The sequence below is a fragment of the Urocampus carinirostris genome, chromosome 3 (assembly GCF_059441175.1).
Source record: "Urocampus carinirostris isolate Australia breed hairy pipefish chromosome 3, RoL_Ucar_1.0, whole genome shotgun sequence".
Classification (NCBI taxonomy): Eukaryota; Metazoa; Chordata; class Actinopteri; order Syngnathiformes; family Syngnathidae; genus Urocampus; species Urocampus carinirostris.
Genome location: NC_142351.1, coordinates 5,116,330 through 5,135,879, shown reverse-complemented (window position 1 = coordinate 5,135,879; position 19,550 = coordinate 5,116,330). Strand labels below are relative to the sequence as shown.

Genomic DNA, 19,550 nt, shown 5'->3' with positions numbered 1-19,550 from the left:
GCAGTGTGACGAGAAAAGCAGAGATATAAGTAGCGACTGTTAACGCTTCAAATCTTTATTCGTTCTAAAAAAAATCACCAAGTCCCATTGTTGGATTTTTGGAGAAAACATAGTTGGGTGTCGCCCGAAAAAATACGCAGAGAGGAGATACGGCAAAAAGGGAACACTCTTTATTGCATTGCTCAAAACAACTCGTGATAACTCGTGATGGTCGCCTGCCCCGGCTCACTTGGCAAACAGCTTGTGACTTCCTGCAACATCATCATCAAAATGACTTCCACTAGATGTCTACACACAAAAGGCTCCTGTCAACTTCAAGACTGTTTGCTTCAAATTCATTTCAGGTTCAACTTTCCTTATCCTTACTTACTATCTACTTTCTACAACAATATCTCACTATTCCGTTCATCTATTAGCTAGAACCCTTATTTTATTTACTTGAAAGCAAAATTTGGAGACTGAATAGAACGCCATTCTTGTCATTACACAGCATCATGTAATTCAAATCCGCCCCATTTCGTGCACCTATACACATAGAATTTAGAGTAAAACAGAATTTAAAAGTAACATCGATTAAAAAAAAAAATGACATTAGGTTTAAAAGCAGGGCAATTACCAACACGCTACCAAAAATTTTTGAATTTACACAATATAAAACGTAGGTAGGCAGAAACTGTGACAGGAGCGAGGGGGGGTGTTTTTAAAGGTTGGGGGCGACATTTTAAAGCTTAAGCCTGTAATCATGACTGAGCCAGGAGATGGCAGCACAGTGACACACATTTTGCATTTATTTCTTAGACACGCTCTAATGAACTCTTTTTTTTCATATTTGTTTTTTTTTTTCCCCGCCCTGAACAGGCCTAATAAAAGTAACATACCAGCAGATAGGCGCAATGGAAACAGAATTAGGGCTCATTGAACTCAGTTGAGCATTGCTCACACATCCTTAATAGAGAAAGTCTAGAATCAAACACATGGTCGTGTAAAATCCGAACACACACGAATAAAGCAAAACCATCACAACAATAATTTTCATCATTTATTACGTGTAAAAATATACGTTTTTGAAAAGAATCAGCGAGAGGGAAGCCCCGGGTCTTATACTACTCCACAGCGGAACGTTAGATGTCAAGTAGTAATATGCCTGTCAGTTCGAATCCCTGAAGCGTCTGCCGGGCATTTCAGATGAGTGGTTCGTGTAGCGCGAGCCAATGTGTGTGTTGATGACGTAAGCGGAGTCATTTGAAGCCCCGCACAACCCGTGTGCCATGTCAACGGTTCAGAGAATGATTCACTGGCAAAGAGTGTCGTTTGAAGTAAAAGCGCCAAAGTAACGCTGTACTTGCGAAGCAAGGGGGTGCTTTTGGGCTGTTTTTCTGCACATGGGACAGGACAAGTGCACTGCGTAAAGAGAGGATGACTGGGGCCGTGTATTGCGAGATTTTGGGGAACAACCTCCTCTCCTTAGTCAGATCATTGAAGACGGGTAGTGGCGGGTCTTCCAACACCGAAACGACCCGAAACACGCAGCCAGGAAAACCAGGGAGTGGCTCCGTAAGAACCATATAAATGTTCTAACATGGCCGAGACAGTCTCCGGACCTGAACCCAATCGAAAATCATTTGAGGGAGCTCAATCTCAGAGTTTCTCAGCGACAGCCCAGAAACGTGACTGATCTAGAGAAGATCTGTGAGGAGGAGTGGGCCAAGAAATCTCCTGCGGTGTGTGCAAAGCTGGTGAAAGACTACAGGAAACGTTTGACCTCTAATAGCAGACAAAGGCTACTGTACCAAATATTAACATTCATTTTCTCAGGTTTTCAAATACTTATTTGCAACTATATCACACAAAGAAATCGTTAGAATATCATGCATTGTGATTTCTGGATTTTTCTTATTAGTTTAACTCTATCACAGTGGACATGCATATACGATGAAAATTTCAGACTTCTCAATGATTTCTAAGTGGGAGATGTAGCAAAATAGCAGGGCGTCCGAATACTTACATTCTTCACTGTATGTATTTTGAAAGAATGAGCGAGACAGAAGCCCGGACCGTATTCGAAAGAAAAGTACGGAGGACGTCGACGGCCAAATACGAGATGTCGGGGACGTTGCAGAAATTAAAACCACCAACCTGCTCTGTTCAACACAACTCGGAGTATCTTGTAAACAGCTCCTGGGAACTCTGGTTCCTGACACGCAGTAGGAAGATATTCTTCACCGATGTCTGCAACACACAAGTCAAATCGCATTTATTTGTGACGCCTTTATTCACAGAAACTCACGAAGGGACGCACAAAACACAAAAGGGTTCCTACAACTTAAGGCAAGTTAAATTCAAAACTTTTTTAAATACCTTTGGATGTCATATTTAAGACAAAGTTGACAAAAAAAACACACAATTGAAACAAACAAAAAACATGACATGAATAAGGCAATTTTAAACAAATGTTTGTTTTATTTTATTTATTTTAATTACATTTTGGTCCAGTTATAAACGTTTGAACTGAAAAACATAGCACCCTCCAGAGTTATAGACATTTAGGAAGGTTGCAATAGGTGTTGCAAGGACCTCATACACAGTCAGTCTCAACAATAAATATAGAGTAAGTTATAGGGAAATCAAGCTTCCTGTCTGAAAATTTCAAAAGATGCAGCAGGTTCTACAGTAGAATGCATCTGCTCCAGGTGCCAATCTGAATACTCAGAACGCCTGAACCCTGCAAACTTCTAAGCTCGTCCTTCTCCCTCAAGGACGAGGAAACAAAAGAATGAGGTTACTTTTAAGCTAATAAATATTGGTGTGTCTTAAGCTGAGATTGGAACATTTCCAGTCACTTGGTGTCGGACAGTCGCAAACTCAGGGAACAAGGGATGTGGTGTAACCTGACTTGAAAGACGTTTATGTAAACAGCAACAATAACAGACTGTACCAGCAAGAAGAGGGTGTGGGATTTGGGTAGTAGAGGAGGAGATCTTGAGAGGGAAACTTGAGAGGAGATCTTTGGGTGGCGAGAATCTTGAAAATAGGTTATTTGGTAATACCCTTGAGAAGACTGTTGAAGTTGCAGGTCTTGGGACAACGAAGCAAAACTTGACAGGGAGACTTAAGGAAGTTCTTGGGGAGGAGAGAATCTTGAAAAGGACACTTTGGAATACCCTTAAGAGGAGGGTTGGAGTGAGTGGCAAGTCTTGGAGTGGAGAAACTGGAACGTGGAAGGGATTGACGGAGGTCACCTAGCTTGTTTTTTTGGTGAGTGAAAAGTCTACAGTAATCGAAACGTTCAGCAATATGAGGTGGGAGCCTGGGGTATTCATAGGAGAGGTGGCTGATTGTCTAATTGCAAACACCTGAGGAGAGGAAAAATGGAGGGAGCCTGAAAATGGGGTGAAGCTGCCATGGTTTGGAGACTAAACCATGACATTTCCACATGGTGGTGTAAAATCCGCGCACACAAAAATACGGCAAAAAGGATCACTACAACCACTTTCAGCAGTTTTCCTGTATTCAGTACAAATATGTTCATATAGAGGAGACCGGGTACATTTGTAATATTTTGCTTTCCCCCCCATTTATGTAGTTGTTAACTAGCATGAAACTGAAGCCAAAAATGTGGATATAAGAGCCTCTTGACAGAAAAGTGACAATCTTCATCAGGTTTGACTTGAAATACAAAAAACGGGGGGAAAGAAGAAAAAGGTGGAAATTTTATCAGCAATTGCGTTTTTAGACGATACAATTGAGAGACCTGGGCTCCCGAGTGGCCTGCTTTGGCAGGCGAGGGGACCGAGGTGGAAAGGAACCTTATGATGCGGTACGGGTAAACCTGTGTATGCTGATGAAGGGTTGCATGTTTTATTACCTCAGCACTTTTTAAGGACATTTAAAGCCAATTTTCAAATTTCTCCAGAACGGGAGCCTAAACCTTTGTGTCAAACCCTGACCTTGTTTCAGAACTCTAAAATCGTTGAAAATTCTAAATTGGAGTCAAAACCCTAACAAATAACCATTGACCTAACTTTAGACCTAATCCCGTTTCAAACTGTAACCCGAGCCTTACATTTTAGGCTAGCTGTAACCCCAGCCCTTAACCTTTAGCTATTTTTGGGAAACCTACATTCAGTTGAGAACCCCAACATGGGGCTCAAATACTAGTTCATAACCCAAAACTTATCCCAAGGGCCAAGAAGAGATCCGCAGGTTCGAGACCGTTCTCCAATCAGGCCCCAGTGCTGTGAAATGCTCTTCCCCCTGAGATTCGATCTGCAACCTCAGTGGAACAGTTTTAATCTCGGCTTAAAAAACACTTCCACTCTATAACATATGAATAACCTACGTTTCATGTTGACAATATCTGTTTATTATTTGTCCCCATGTAAGTTTTAGAACAGGGGATGGTGTCTCTTCTTCCATTTTGTGTTTTTTTGCGCCTCCCTTTTAGTCATTTTGTGCATACTGTTACATAACAAATAGTCATACATGCATTAAATCAAGTCAAGTCATTTTTATTTGTATAGCTAAATCACGAGGAGTCTCAAAGGGCTTCACAGATTATTACACTATATTACACAGACTATTTTTCAGCCGACAAGAAGAGTTGGTTATTCATATGCTATGAAGTAGAAGTGAATTTTAAGTTTAGATTTTAACATTTCCACAGAGGTTGCAGATCGGATCTCAGGGGGAAGAGCATTCCACAGCACCGGTGCCCGGATGGAGAACGCTCTCGAACCAGCAGAACACTTCTTTGCTCTCGGGATCACCAGAAGACCGGCACTCTCAGATCGTAGGCTTCGGACCGGGACATAGTGGCAGATCAGATCTGAAAGATAAGAGGGAGCAAGTCCATGTATGATTTTGTACAATACTAAGAGAACCTTGAAGTCACATCTATGGCTAACTGGGAGCCAATGCAGGTTAGCCAAAATCGGTGTTATGTGATCGTACTTTTTTGTCCTAATTAAAAGCCTCGCTGCGGCATTTTGTACTAGCTGAAGAGACTTGATTCTAGACTTCGGGAGACCCGAGAGTAGTGCATTACAGTAATCGAGACGGGAGGTAACAAATGCATGAATTATTGTTTCTGCATCAGACTGAGACAGTATTGAACGGATTTTAGCAATGTTACGAAGATGGAAGAAAGTGGTTCTAGTAATTTTCTTTACATGTATTTCAAAGGATAGATCAGGGTCAAATATGACACCTAAATTTTTAACTGAGTCACTCTGTGTGATGTGATATTTGTCAATGTTCACAGCAGTTTTTGAGAATAAGTCACGGCATTTAGATGGACCAATGACTAACATTTCGGTCTTTTCAGAGTTAAGTCGCAAGAAATTGAGTTGACATCCACTCTTTTTATCTCAATGAGGCAGGCCTCAACAAAAACAATCGAAAGAGCCGCTTCTGAGACGAAAAGTGACGTCTAATTTTGGTCAGTCAAGCCGAAAGAGTCGCTTCTTTATAAAAAGACATAATTGCTGTCACTACTAAGAAGCAATATGCAGGGAGGGGCTGCTCCCTCCGTGGGGACAGATGGGCACACTGTGTGCTGAGGGGGCAGGAGAGTCCAAGCTAGTGTCCGGTGACATACACAATTATATACGAATTGACATATGTGCTGCCCCGACTGCCCTCATTACCACATCCACTTTTCTTCGGGTGGGCAGAGCGTACCCGTGGGTGAGGGACAGGCCACCCCCCACTGGTAACGCCCCTGATGTCAAGGACGTAGCAAAAGCGAAAAGGACCAACCTGCCCCCAGCTGCTTGGAAACAGCGTCCAGTCGTCGACGTTCTCGCTCGGTCTCCTCTTTGGCTTCCCTAAGCTTCTCTTTAATAGGTAATTCCTCACTGGAGCACATTTTGTCCGCCTTTGAAGCTCAACGCTTGATTTGGACCGAATGAAATGGAAAAACGCTAGAAGGTGTCGCTCCAACTCGGGAGTAAAAAGGACAAACCTTCGAAAAGGACCAAAAGGTGATACTTCTGTCGAGCTTACGTCGATTTAAGTCGACTACAGGACGTTTGGTAGTTTTATCGACATTCTCTTGTTTGGCGGTGGTGCGGCAGCCATGACAGCTTCTCCTTCCAAACACCGCCGCAAAGGATTGTGGGACACAGATATAAACGGAGGACTGGATAGGTCTGCGTGCTGTAGCAGCCCGCTAACTAGCGTGCCTACATGGCGGCCATTTTGGTCGGGCCAACTTCGCGCAATGAATGTACATTGAAAATAAATCACACCCTGCAAAAAATGCTTCTTAAAAAACAGCAAATTATAAACCTTTATAGAAGTTCAATTTTAACACTGTATATAAAACTTATTTCAAATACAAAATCGGTGTTAGGAAGATATTTTGAGACTAAAAAAAACTTGCGTAAGCTTCTTTTTAACAATGTTTTATTTGTTTTTTGCAAATCACGGTAGATAAATTAATAAACATGTAGTTCACAGAATCGCACACCGAGCTCCGCCTTCAGCATTTCCAATGCTTCCACGCACTTTTCAGCTGGAAACAGGACCGGGCTGGGTTCTCTGCAGAGAGGTTTTGTGTAGCTGGGAGATGGACTGTGCTTTTTCACTTGTCCTAAAAGCAGCTGTAGTTTCACCTCAAATGCTTTTATGTGGGAAATGAGTTTCCCCTGGCCTTGTAGTTGCAAGTTAAAGCTGTTCAGCATTTCTGTCATGTCTGTTCAAAATGCCAGGTGCCATTTCCATTCTGGGTCCGTCAGCTCTGGCACCGTTTTGTTTTGTGAATGAAGAAATGCGTTCATTTCAGGTAGCAGCTCGTAAAAACGCCTGAAAACTCTGCCCCGGCTCAACCATTGGACCTCTGTGTAGTACAGCACATCTCCGTGCGCAGATTCCAGTTCAGACAGGAAGTCTTGGAACTGCCTGTGTTTAAGTCCCTTTGTTCTGATGAAGTTTATGCATGACACTACAATCTTCATGACAGAATCCCACATCAACACTTTGCAGCACAGTGCTTGCCGGTGAATTAGGCAGTGGACTTGTAGCAGGGCGGTGAGACCCCGTTCTTCCATCTCCTGGTTCATGCGTCCTATTAGACCCCGAGACATGCCCACCATACTAGGAACCCCATCAGTGGTGATGCTGGCCAGCTTTGACCAGTCCAGGTCCAACTCTTCCATGGTTTGGTACACTTTTCCGAAAATATCCTCCCCCCTCGTAGTCCCTTTCAGACTTTGGAGTGCTACCAGCTCCTCGCACATCTCAAAGTTTGCACTAACTCCACGAATAAAAATGAGCAGCTGCGCGGTGTCCTGCATGTCTGTGCTCTCATTCAGTGCTTATGAAAAAAGTTCAAATTCTTTTGTCTTCTGCTGCAGCTGGACATATACCGTAAATTCCGGACTATAAGCCGCTACTTTTTCCCCAAACGTTCAACCCTGCGGCTTATTCAGTGATGCGGCCAATTTATGTCATTTTTCTAACAGCCGCCAGCGGCGCTCGAGTTAGACCGCTGGAATATATGCGCCGAGGAAGACTGCAACTTCTTAGCTTGTGCACAAATTAAATTAGCGTAGACATATCCTCACCAAGCAAATTGTAAAAAGAAAGGCACATGACGCAGCTTTCAAGCTAAACGCAATCGAGCAGTCCGATAATGAAGGAACATGGGCTACTGCACGTAACCTTTACTTTGCTAGCGTGTTTTGGAATAAGGGAGCGTGGGACGACGTCTATATGACAAATTTTCTTTCAGATACTGAGGAAGACGACTTTGATGGCGTGAGTTGTAAGGATGAAGATGAGGACGGTTTATCGTGATTTCTACAGGTACTGTATAGTTTTTTTAAAAGACCCGCTTACTGTGACGCGAGCGTGTTGCTAGTAGCGTTTTGCTACCCTTCACAGGCACGGTTTGGGATGAGTTATAATATTATTATTAAAGCTTTGAAAACTCTCTCGGTGTACCGTCTTTCTTTGTAAATATGTGTAACCATGTATAAAATGTATTAGCAACTCTATATTTTTGTAATGTATTTATTTTAGAGACTTATTCTGATGTTTTCCACGGGCGAATCAAAAAGAAGGGGCGAAAACAACGTGGGCTGAAAAGAAGTAGAGTAAAGGTGAGACGTGTTTGTGGACGCAGCGGACAATAGTGGATATATATTTTTCCCACCCTGACCTTTGGAAATATACTTTTTTTCCTTGGATTACTTTCAACGGGACCCGGACTCTGCAGGTCTGCATCAAATCTTAAGCATCGGTATCATTTTCCGTTCAACAAGCCGGCTGCGGTTTTTGGACTTTGTACTTTATATTCAGTTACAATCGCTTTTATTTGCTGTAAATAGTGTCAATAAAATTGTTCAAACCAAAAATCGCAGGACATAAAGTCGGGTTTGGTTTACTTTTGTGATTGTGTTACATGTTTTAATGTGGGCGCATGCGGCTTATATACAGGTGCGGCTTGTGTAAGTACAAAAGCAGTTTTCCTCTTAAAATGTGGTGGGTGCGGCTTATAATCAAGTGCGCTCTATAGTCTGGAATTTACGGTACATTACCCCCGATTTCTTCAATGCTTCTGGTGATTGTAGACAGCATGTGTGATATTTGGTCAATTAAAAGTTTTTAAGCTCCCACTTTCAGTGAATGTTTGACCACAAACGGAACAGAAAAAAATTCTCTTCGCCAGTGTGGGTTCTTGTGTGTAATTTCGAGAGCGGATATGGATGATTTTTCACCACAAAGTCAACAAGTCAAAGGTTTCTCACAGGTGTGGGTTAGTTGGTGTAATTTCATGTGTCCTTTTCGGGTGATTTTTTTACCACAATCAGACCAGGCAAAAGGCTTCTCGCCAGTGTGAGTTCTTGTATGTAATTTCTAGTGAGGGGTATGGATGAATTTTTCACCACAAAGTCGACAAGTTCAAGGCTTCTCGCCAGTGTGGGTTAGTGTGTGTATTTTTAAGGTCCCACCTGTAGTGAATCTTTGACCGCAAACTGAGCAGGCAAAAGGATTCTCCCCAGTATGAATTTGTGTGTGTATTTTTAAGCTCCGACTTGTAGTGAATCTTTGAGCGCAAACTGAACAAGAAAAGGGCTTCTCACCAGTGTGGGATAGTTGATGTAATTTCAAGTGTCTATTTAGGGTGAATCTTTGACCGCAAACTGAGCAGGAAAAACGCTTCTCGCCAGTGTGGGTTCTAATGTGTACATTCAAGTTTCCTTGTTGGGAGAATAGTTTTCCACAAATTGAACAGACAAAAGGCTTCTCCCCAGTATGAATTCGTGTGTGCATTTTTAAGCTCCCGCTTTTAGTGAATCTTTGACCGCAGACTGAGCAAGAAAAAGGCTTCTCGCCAGTGTGGGTTCTCATGTGTATTTTTGAGCTCCCACTTGTAGTGAATCCTTGACCGCAAACTGAGCAAGAAAAAGGGTTCTCGCCAGTGTGTGTTAGTTGATGTGATTTCAAGTGTCCATTACTGATGAATTTTTTACCACAAACTGAGCAGCCGAAGGGCTTCATGCCAGTGTGGGTTAGTAGGTGTAATTTCAAGTATCCATTTCTGGTGAATTTTTTACCACAAACTGAGCAACAAAAAGGCTTCTCGCCAGTGTGGGTTCTGGTGTGTATTTTTAAGCTCCCACTCTCGGTGAATCTTTTACCACAAACTGAGCAGGCAAAAGGCTTCTCCCCAGTATGAATTCGTGTGTGTATTTTTAAGCTCCCTTTTCTAGTGAATCTTTGACCGCAAACTGAGCAAGAAAAAGGCTTCTTGCCATTGTGACTTCTAGTGTGTACAGTCAAGTTTCCTTGTTTGGAGAATTGTTTTCCACAAAATGAGCAGGCAAAAGGCTTCTCACCAGTGTGGGTTCTAATGTGACCCTTTAAACTTGTACTGACGGTAAAACTCTGACCACAAATTGAGCAGGCATAAGGCTTCTCGCCAGCGTGGAATTTCATATGCAACTTCACATAAGACTTGCTTCGAAACGTTTTCCCACACTGAGAACATGTGTTACCACCTTCCGACTGTGAGTTGCTTTCAGCGTTTGCGGAGTGGGACTTGTCGTCGTCATCCGTTTCCACGTGTTGACGGGAGCTGATGCTTAGAGGTTCCTGCCAACCGTTGTCTTCAGGTTGACCTTGATCTTTGACGGTCACTAGCAAGGCTGGAAAATCGTCCTCTTTAACGCGAACAGGCTCCCCATCCTCTGTCTCTTCCTTAGCGTGATAAGGCTTCAGATCCTCCTCCTCCTCAATTTTAACGGCAGGCAACTCTGGTTCCTGCCGCGCAGTAGGAAGATATTTTGGGCTGACGTCTGCAAGACACAAGTCACATTAATTTATATTGCCCTTAACACGTTCAGTGCCGTAAAGAATTAGTACGTTTTCAGACGCTTGTCACCGAGTGCCAAAACGTAAAAAAATTCGAAAGGCTTAGGCGCCGCTGAAAGGTAAGTATTAGACTTCTGGGAATTAAATCACCGCTAGATGGTAGGAGTGGCTTTGATCAGATTCCTTTGTCAACACTTAGTGCCGCGTTTTGTTCCTGTATTCGCCGTATTACTCTGCGAGAAGGCGCCAGCGTATATGCCAAGTAAGTGCAGTGTGACGAGAAAAGCAAAGATATAAGTAGCAACTGTTAACGCTTCAAATCTTTATTCGTTCTAAAAAAAATGACCAAGTCCGTTTGTTGGATTTTTGGAGAAAACATAGTTGGGTGTCGCCTGAAAAAAATATGCAGAGAGGAGATACGGCAAAAAGGGAACCCTCTTTATGCATTGCTCAAAACAACTCGTGATAACTCGTGATGGTCGCCTGCCCCGACTCACTCGGCAAACAGCTTCCCGCAACATCATCATCCCATGACTCCCGCCAGATATCTACACACAAAAGGCTCTTGTCAGCTCCAAGACTGTTTGCTTCAAGTTCATTTCAGGTTCAACTTTCCTTATCCTTACCTATTATCTACTTTCTACAACAACATCTCACTATTTCGTTCATTTATTAGCAAGAACCCTTATTTTATTTACTTGAAAGCAAAATTTGGAGACTGAATAGAACGCCATTCTTGTCATTACACAGCGTCATGAAATTCAAATCCGCCTCATTTCGTGCACCTATACACATAGAATTTGGAATAAAACAGAATTTTAAAGTAACATTGAATTCAAAAAATGACATTAGGTTTAAAAGTAGGGCAATTACCAATGTGCAACCAAATATTTTTTAATTTACACAATATAAAACTTAGGTAGGCAGAAACTGTGACAGGAGCGTGGGGGGGTGTTTTTAAAGGTTTGGGGCGACATTTTGAAACTTAAGCCTGTAATCATGACTCAGCCAGTAGATGTCACTGTGCTGCCACACATTTTGCATTTATTTCTTAGACACGCTCTAATGAACTCTTTTTTTTCATATTTTTGTTTTTTTCCCTGCCCTGAACAGGTCTAATAAAAGTAACATACCAGCAGATAGGCGCAATGGAAACAGAATTAGGGCTCTTTGAACTCAGTTGAGCATTGCTCACACATCCTTAACAGAGTAAGTCTAGAATCAAACACATGGTCGTGTAAAATCCGCACACACGCGAATAAAGCAAAATCATCACTACAATAACTTTCATCATTTCTTACGTGTAAAAATATACGAGAAGCCGCGGGTCTTATACTACTCGACAGCGGAACTTTAGATGTCAAGTAGTAATGTGCCTGTCAGTTCGAATCCTTGAAGCGTGTACCAAGCATTTCAGATGAGTGGTTCGTGTAGCGCGAGCCAATGTGTGTGTTGATGACGTAAGCGGAGTCATTTGAAGCCCCGCGAAACGCGCGTGCCATGTCATTGGTTCAGAGAATGATTTGCTAGCAAAGAGTGTTGTTTGAAGTAAAAGCGCCAAAGTAACGCTGTACTTGCGAAACAAAGGGGTGCTTTTGGGGTGTTTTTTCTGCACATGGGACAGGACAAGTGCACTGCGTAAAGAGAGGATGACTGGGGCAGTGTATTGGGAGATTTTGGGGAACAACCTCCTCTCTTTAGTCAGATCATTGAAGACGGGTCGTGGCGGGTCTTCCAACACTGAAACCACCCAAAGCACGCAGCTAGGAAAAACAGGGAGTGCTTCCGTAAGAAACAAATCAAGCTTCTAACATGGCCGAGACAGTCTCCCGACCTGATCCCAATCGAAAATCTTTTGAGGGAGCTCCAACTCAGAGTTTCTCAGCGACAGCCCAGAAACGTGACTGATCTAGAGAAGATCTGTGAGGAGGAGTGGGCCAAGAAATCTCCTGCGGTGTGTGCAAAGCTGGTGAAAGACTACAGGAAACGTTTGACCTCTAATAGCAGACAAAGGCTACTGTACCAAATATTAACATTCATTTTCTCAGGTGTTCAAATACTTATTTGCAACTATATCACAGAAAAAAATCGTTAGAAAATCATGCATTGTGATTTCTGGATTTTTCTTATTAGTTTAACTTTCTCACAGTGGACATGCATCTACGATGAAAATTTCAGACTTCTCAATGATTTCTAAGTGGGAACTGTAGCAAAATAGCAGGGTGTTCAAATACTTACATTCTTCACTGTATGTATTTTGAAAGAATGAGCGAGACAGAAGCCCGGACCGTATTCGAAAGAAAAGTACGGAGGACGTCGACGGCCAAATACGAGATGTCGAGGACGTTGCAGAAATTAAAACCACCAACCTGCTCTGTTCAACACAACTCGGAGTATCTTGTAAACAGCTCCTGGGAACTCTGGTTCCTGCCACGCAGTAGGAAGATATTTTTCACCCATGTCTGCAACACACAAGTGAGATTGCATTAATTTGTGACGCCTTTATTCACAGAAACTCACGAAGGGACGCACAAAACACAAAAGGGTTCCTACAGCTTAAGGCAAGTTAAATTCAAAACTTTTTTAAATACCTTTGGATGTCATATTTAAGACAAAGTTGACAAAAAAACCACACAATTGAAACAAACAAAAAACATGACATGAATAAGGCAATTTTAAACAAATGTTTGTTTTATTTTATTTATTTTAATTACATTTTGGTCCAGTTAAAAACGTTTGAACTGAAAAACATAGCACCCTCCAGAGTTATAGATATTTAGGAAGGTTGCAGTGGGTGTTGCAAGGACCTCATACACAGTCAGTCTCAACAATAAATATAGAGTAAGTTATAGAGAAATCAAGCTTCCTGTCTCAAAATTTCAAAAGATGCAGCAGGTTCTACAGTAGAATGCATCTGGTCCAGGTGCCAATCTGAGTACTCAGAAGGCCTGAACCTTGCAAACTTCTATGCTCGTTCTACTCCCTCAAGAACGAGGAAACCAAAGAATCAGGTTACTTTTAAGCTATTAAATATCGATGAGTCTTAAGTCGAGATTCGAAAATTTCCTGTCACAAGATGCCTCCATCTTGTGACTCCCAAAACTCCCAAACGCAGGGCACAAAAAAAAAACAAAACGGGTGGCACAATGGATGTGGTGTAACCTGACTTGAGAGACGTTTATTTAAACAGCAACAACAAAAGACTCTATCGACGAGAAGGGGGTGTGGGACTTGGGTAGTGGAGGAGGAGATCTTGAGAGGGAAACTTGAGAGGACATCTTTGGGTGGCGAGAATCTTGAAAATAGGTTACTTGGTAATACCCTTAAGAAGACTGTTGAAGTTGCAGGTCTTGGGACAAAGAAGGAAAACTTGACAGGGAGACTGGGGAAGTTCTTGGGGAGGAGAGAATCTAGAAAAGGAGACTTTGAAATACCCTTAAGAGGAGGGTTGGAGTGAGTAGCAAGTCTTGGAGTGGAGAAACTGGAACGTGGAAGGGATTGACGGAGGTCGCCTAGCTTGTTTTTTTTGGTGAGTGAAAAGTCTACAGTAATCGAAACGTTCAGCAATATGAGATGGGAGCCTGGGGTATTCATGGGAGAGGTGGCTGATTGTCTAATTGCAAACACATGAGGAGAGGAAAAGTGGAGGGGGCCTGAAAATGGGGTGAAACTGCCATGGTTTGCAGATTAGAAGGACTGAAGGCACAAAACCATGACATATCCACATGGTCGTGTAAAATCCGCACACAGAAAAATACGACAAAGAGGATCACTACAACCACTTTTAGCAGTTTTCCTGTATACAGTACAAATATGTTCATACAGAGGAGACGGGGTACATTTGTAATACTTTGCTTTCTCCCCCCATTTATGTAGTTGTTAACTAGCATGAAACGGATGCCAAAAATATGGACATAAGAGCCTCTTGCCAGAAATGTGACAATCTTCAGCAGGTTTGACATGAAATACAAAAAAACGGGGGGGAAAGAAAAAGGTGGACATTTTACCGGCAATTGCGTTTTTGGACCATACAATTGAGAGACCTGGGCTCCCGGGTGGCCTGCTTTGGCAGGCGAGGGGACCGAGGTGGAAAAGAACCATATGATGCGGTGGGGGTAAACCTGTGTATGCTGATGAAGGGTTTCGTGTTATATTACCTCAGCCCTTGTTGTGCAGTGGGCTTAATGTTCGGTGTCTGGTTGGGAAGAATCGAGTGGAATGGATTTTTTGGGTGAATGCGAGCGTGTTCTTGACTGTGGCCACCTCCCACTAGGGGATATAAAGATAGAAAATTGAGACGCTGTCACTCAAGAGTATTCAAATGTCTTGTGTGAGGTCAAAATCGAAAGGAGAGTATCTTTTATCAACGGCATCCAAATAAATCTCTTCCGATGGGTCAAACTTTGAGTGTAGAATGGTCACCGTGCTGCTGGTGTCCCCATGATACAAATGTACACAGTCTCTCCTATATGTTTTAAATAATTAGTGCGAAAAGCCTGGGACTTCTCCGGACCAAACTACAAGGTCCGTGCAGCTTTTTCATGGCCAAATTCAAGCACTTTTAAGGACATTTAAAGCCAATTTTCTAATTTTTCCATGACCAATGAAGGAAGAAACTACGCGCCAATCAAAAGAATGGGAGCCTAAACCTTAGTGTCAAACCCTAACCTTGTTTCGGAACCCTAAAATCTTTGAAAATTCTAAATTGCAGTCAAAACCCAAACAAATAACCCTTGACCTAACTTTAGACCTAACCCCGTTTCAAACTGTAACCCTAGCCTTACATTTTAGGCTAGCTGTAACCCCAGCCCTAAACCTTTAGCTATTTTTGGGAAACCTACATTCAGTTGAGAACCCCATTATGGGGCTCAAACCCTAGTTCATAACCCTCAACTTATACCAAGAGCCAAGATGAGATCCGCAGGTTCAAGAGCGTTCTCCTTTCAGGCCTTGGTCCTGTAGAATGCTCTTAACCCTGAGATTCGATCTGCAACCTCAGTGGAACAGTTTAAATCTAAGCTTAAAACACACTTCTACTCTATAGCATATGAATCACCTACGTTTTATGTTGACAATATCTGTTTATTATTTGTCCTCATGTAAGTTTTAGAACAGGGGATGGTGTCTCTTTTTCCAGTTTGTGTTTTTTTGCTGAATTGTTCCTCCCCTTTAGTCATTTTGTGCATACTGTTACATAACAATTAGTCATACATGCATTAAATCAACAAAAACAATCTAAAGAGCCGCTTCTGAGACGAAAAGAGACACCTAATTTTGGTCAGTCAAGCCGAAAGAGTTGCTTCTATATAAAAAGACAGAATTGCTGTCACTACTAGGAAGCAATATGCAGGGGGGGCTGCTCCCTCCGTGGGGACAGATGGGCACAATGTGTGCTAAGGGGGCAGGAGAGTCCAAGCTAGTGTTCGATGACATACACAATTATATACGAGATTACCTATGTGCTGCCCCGACTGCCCTCATTACTACATCCACTTTTCTTTGGATGGGCAGAGCGTGCCCGTGGGTGAGGGACAGGCCATCCCCCACTGGTAACGCCCCTGATGTCAAGGACGTAGCAAAAGCGAAAATGACCAACCTGCCCCCAGCTGCTTGGAAACAGCGTCCAGTCGTCGACGTTCTTGCTCGGTCTCCTCTTTGACTTCCCGAAGCTTCTCTTTAATAGGTCCTTCCTCACTGGAGCACATTTTGTCCGCCTTTGAAGCTCAACGCTTGATTTGGACCGAATGAAATGGGAAAAAACGCCACAAGGTGTCGTTCCAACTCGGGAGTAAAAAGGACAAAACCTTCGAAAAGGACCGCAAAGTGATATTTCTGTCGTTTTAAGTCGACTACAGGACGTTTGGTAGTTTTCTCGACATTTTCTTGTTTTGTGGTGGTGCGGCAGCCATGACAGCTTCTCCTTCCAAACACCGCCGCAAAGGATTGTGGGACACAGATATAAACAGAGGACTGGATAGGTCTACGTGCTGTAGCAGCCCGCTAACTAGCATGCCTACGTGGCGGCCATTTTGGTCGGGCCAACTTCGCGCAATGGCCGTACATTGAAAAGAAATCACACCCTGCAAAAAAATCCTTCTTAAAAAACAGCTAATTATAAACCTTTATAGAAGTTCAATTTTAACACTGTATATAAAACTCTGAGAAAAACTTATTTCAAATACAAAATCGGTGTTAGGAAGATATTTTGAGACTAAAAAAAAACTTGCGTAAGCTTCTTTTTAACAATGTTTTATTTGTTGTTTGCAAATCACGGTAAATAAATAAATAAACATGTAGTTCACAGAATCGCAGTGCTAATGAAAAAAGTTCAAATTCTTTTGTTTTCTGCTGCAGCTGGGCATATACATTACCCCCGATTTCTTCAATGCGTCAGGTGATTGGACTCGCTGATACTCACGGCATTAAAGACATCTTTCTTCTCGGGACACACCTCCTCCACCACAGCGTTCATGCATTTCTTGACCTTGATACTAAGAGAACCTTGAAATCACATCTTAGGCTAGCAGGGAGCCAATGCAGGTTAGCCAAAATCGGCGTGATGTGATCGGACTTTTTTGTCCTAGTTAAAAGCCTCGCTGCGGCATTTTGTACCAGCTGAAGACTCTTGATTCTGGACTTCGGGAGACCGGAGAGTAGTGCGATACAGTAATCGAGACGGGAGGTAACAAACGCGTGAATTATAATCTCCGCATCCGACTGAGACAGTATAGGACGAATTTTAGCAATGTTACGAAGATGTCACCTGTGGTGTTAAGCAGGGTTCAGTGCTTGGCCCCCTTCTTTTCAGCATTTACATGCTTCCATTTGGTTATATTATTCGCAAGTATAATATCAGTTTCCATTGCTAAGCAGATGACACTCAACTATATCTTCTATCTTCCGTTGGAGGAATCTGCCTCACTGAGATAAAAGAGTGGATGTCACTCAATTTCTTGTGTCTTAACTCTGAAAAGACCGAAATGTTAGTTATTGGTCCATCTAAATGCCGCGAATTATTCTCAAAAACTGCTGTGAACATTGACAAATGTCACATCACACAGAGTGACTCAGTTAAAAATGTAGGTGTCATATTTGACCCCGATCTGTCCTTTCAAACACATGTGAAGAAAATTACTAAAACCGCTTTCTTCCATCTTCGTAACATTGTTAAAATCCGTCCTATACTGTCTCAGTCGGATGCGGAGGTTATAATTCACGCGTTTGTTACCTCCTGTCTCGATAACAGTAATGCACTACTCTCTGGTCTCCCGAAGTCAATCAAGAGTCTTCAGCTGGTACAAAATGCCACAGCGAGGCTTTCAACTAGGACAAAAAAGTCCGATCACATCACACCGATTTTGGCTAACCTGCATTGGCTCCCTGTTAGCCTAAGATGTGATTTCAAAGTTCTTTTAGTATTATACAAAATCATACATGGACTTGCTCCCTCATACCTTTCAGATCTGATTTCCCCCTATGTTCCGGTCTGAAATGAAATGAAAATGAAATTAAATGCCTTCGTTCTGAGAGCGCCGGTCTTCTGGTGATCCCAAGAGCCAAGAAGTGTTCCGCTGGTTCAAGAGCGTTCTCCATCCGGGCACCGGTGCTGTGGAAAGCTCTTCCTCCTGAGATCCGATCTGCAACCTCAGTGGAAATGTTTAAATCTAAGCTTAAGACTCACTACTACGCTATAACATATGTATAACCTATACTTTTTGTGGACAATATCTCTGTATTATTTGTGATTGCAACATCCTTTGCTGTCTGGTAATCCTGCAAGGGGGATACCACATGTGCGCTCCCTTCTCAAGGTTTCTTCATTTTCCTCATGTTGAGGTTTTTTGATTTTTTCCTTGCCCTCATGTTGGTTCCAGATCAGGGGATGGTGTAATAATAGTCTGAGTAATAACCTGTGAAGCCCTTTGAGACTCTTTGTGATTAAGGCCTATACAAATAAAAATTACTTGACAAACTCCATCAGTGAAAGGTTTACCACTGCTTGCTATCAGTTGAGCAACCCGAAAGCTGGCCCGAACAGATGACTGGTTCAGCTGAACTTGGCGTACACATGTATTCTGCTGAGCTAACAGTCCACTTTTTAGCTTTTAGAGTTTGTCTGCTCGGATTTGGCCTTGCAAGCTATCATACTTGTCTTTGTGACGGGATTCATAGTGTTGCCGCAGTTTGTATTCTTTGAATACCGCCTCAGATGAGACGGACAGCCTTTTCTTTGCATTGAACAAAAAAATAATCGGTTGTCCACTGCAGGTTAAATAACCTGCATTCTGAATCCATTTTTCTCTTACCTAATCTTTTCGCCATCATTCCGCTCTCTCTTTGAGAGGGGCGGGTTTAGGATTTTTTTTCTGGGGGTTGCCAGATAGGGGCACAGACTGCAGAAGGTTGAAACAGAATGTCACGTTATATGCATGTGTAATGGGACACAGGTGGATGGTCAAGCTCCAGCTGGTGCTACACATTTGTTTTCTCATCTCATCTCATTAGCTGCACCACTTATCCTCAGTAGGGTCACAGGGGTGCTGGAGCCCATCCCAGCAATCATCGGGCAGTGGGCAGGGGACACCCTGAACTGGTTGCCAGCCAATTGCAGGGCACACAGGGACAGACAACTCGCTCACTCATTCACACCTAGGGACAATTTGGACCGGCCAATCCTCCTGAAATGCATGTCTTTGCAATGTGGGAGGAAACCAGAGTGCCCAGAGGAAACCCACGCAAGCACGGGGAAGAACATAAAAACTCCGCACAGTAAGTCCGGTAGCTGGATTTGAACCCACACAGGAGGTTCCCAAGACCTAACCACTGCGCCGCCGTGCTGCCAAATGAGGAACGCTTCACGAATTTGCGTGTCATCCTTGCGTAGGGGCCATGCTAATCTTCTCTGTATCGTTCCAATTTTAGTACAGTGGAACCTCGGTTTTCGAACGCCTCTCAGTTCGAACAAATCGGTGTTCGACCAAAAATTTGGAGAAATTCTTGCTTCGCTGTTCGGTCAAAAATTCGTTGTTCGAACGCCGGTAATACGCGAGTGCGTACGCTAGGGTGCCATGCTGAGCGGTGTACGGGTGTTTTAGCCCCTTAATATGCCTCCGAAGAAAGTCAGTGCAAGCAGCAAAGTTGCTACAGGTGAAAAAAGAAAAGTAGTGCGTACAACTATTGCATTTAAGAAAGAAATAATAGCAAAATATGAAGGAGGTGTGCGAGCGCCTTCT

The 19,550-nt window shown here is 42.8% G+C and overlaps 1 non-coding gene and 1 pseudogene across 1 annotated transcript; both read right to left on the bottom strand.

Annotated features, from left to right (window-relative positions):
• Positions 1-6,424: 6,424 nt before the first annotated feature.
• Positions 6,425-16,022, bottom strand: LOC148368438 (uncharacterized; annotated as a pseudogene).
• A 3,134-nt stretch (positions 16,023-19,156) lies between these two features.
• Positions 19,157-19,262, bottom strand: LOC148368437 (U6 spliceosomal RNA). The gene has a single exon (XR_015850174.1). It is a non-coding gene; the product is annotated as a U6 spliceosomal RNA (small nuclear RNA).
• Positions 19,263-19,550: the final 288 nt, after the last annotated feature.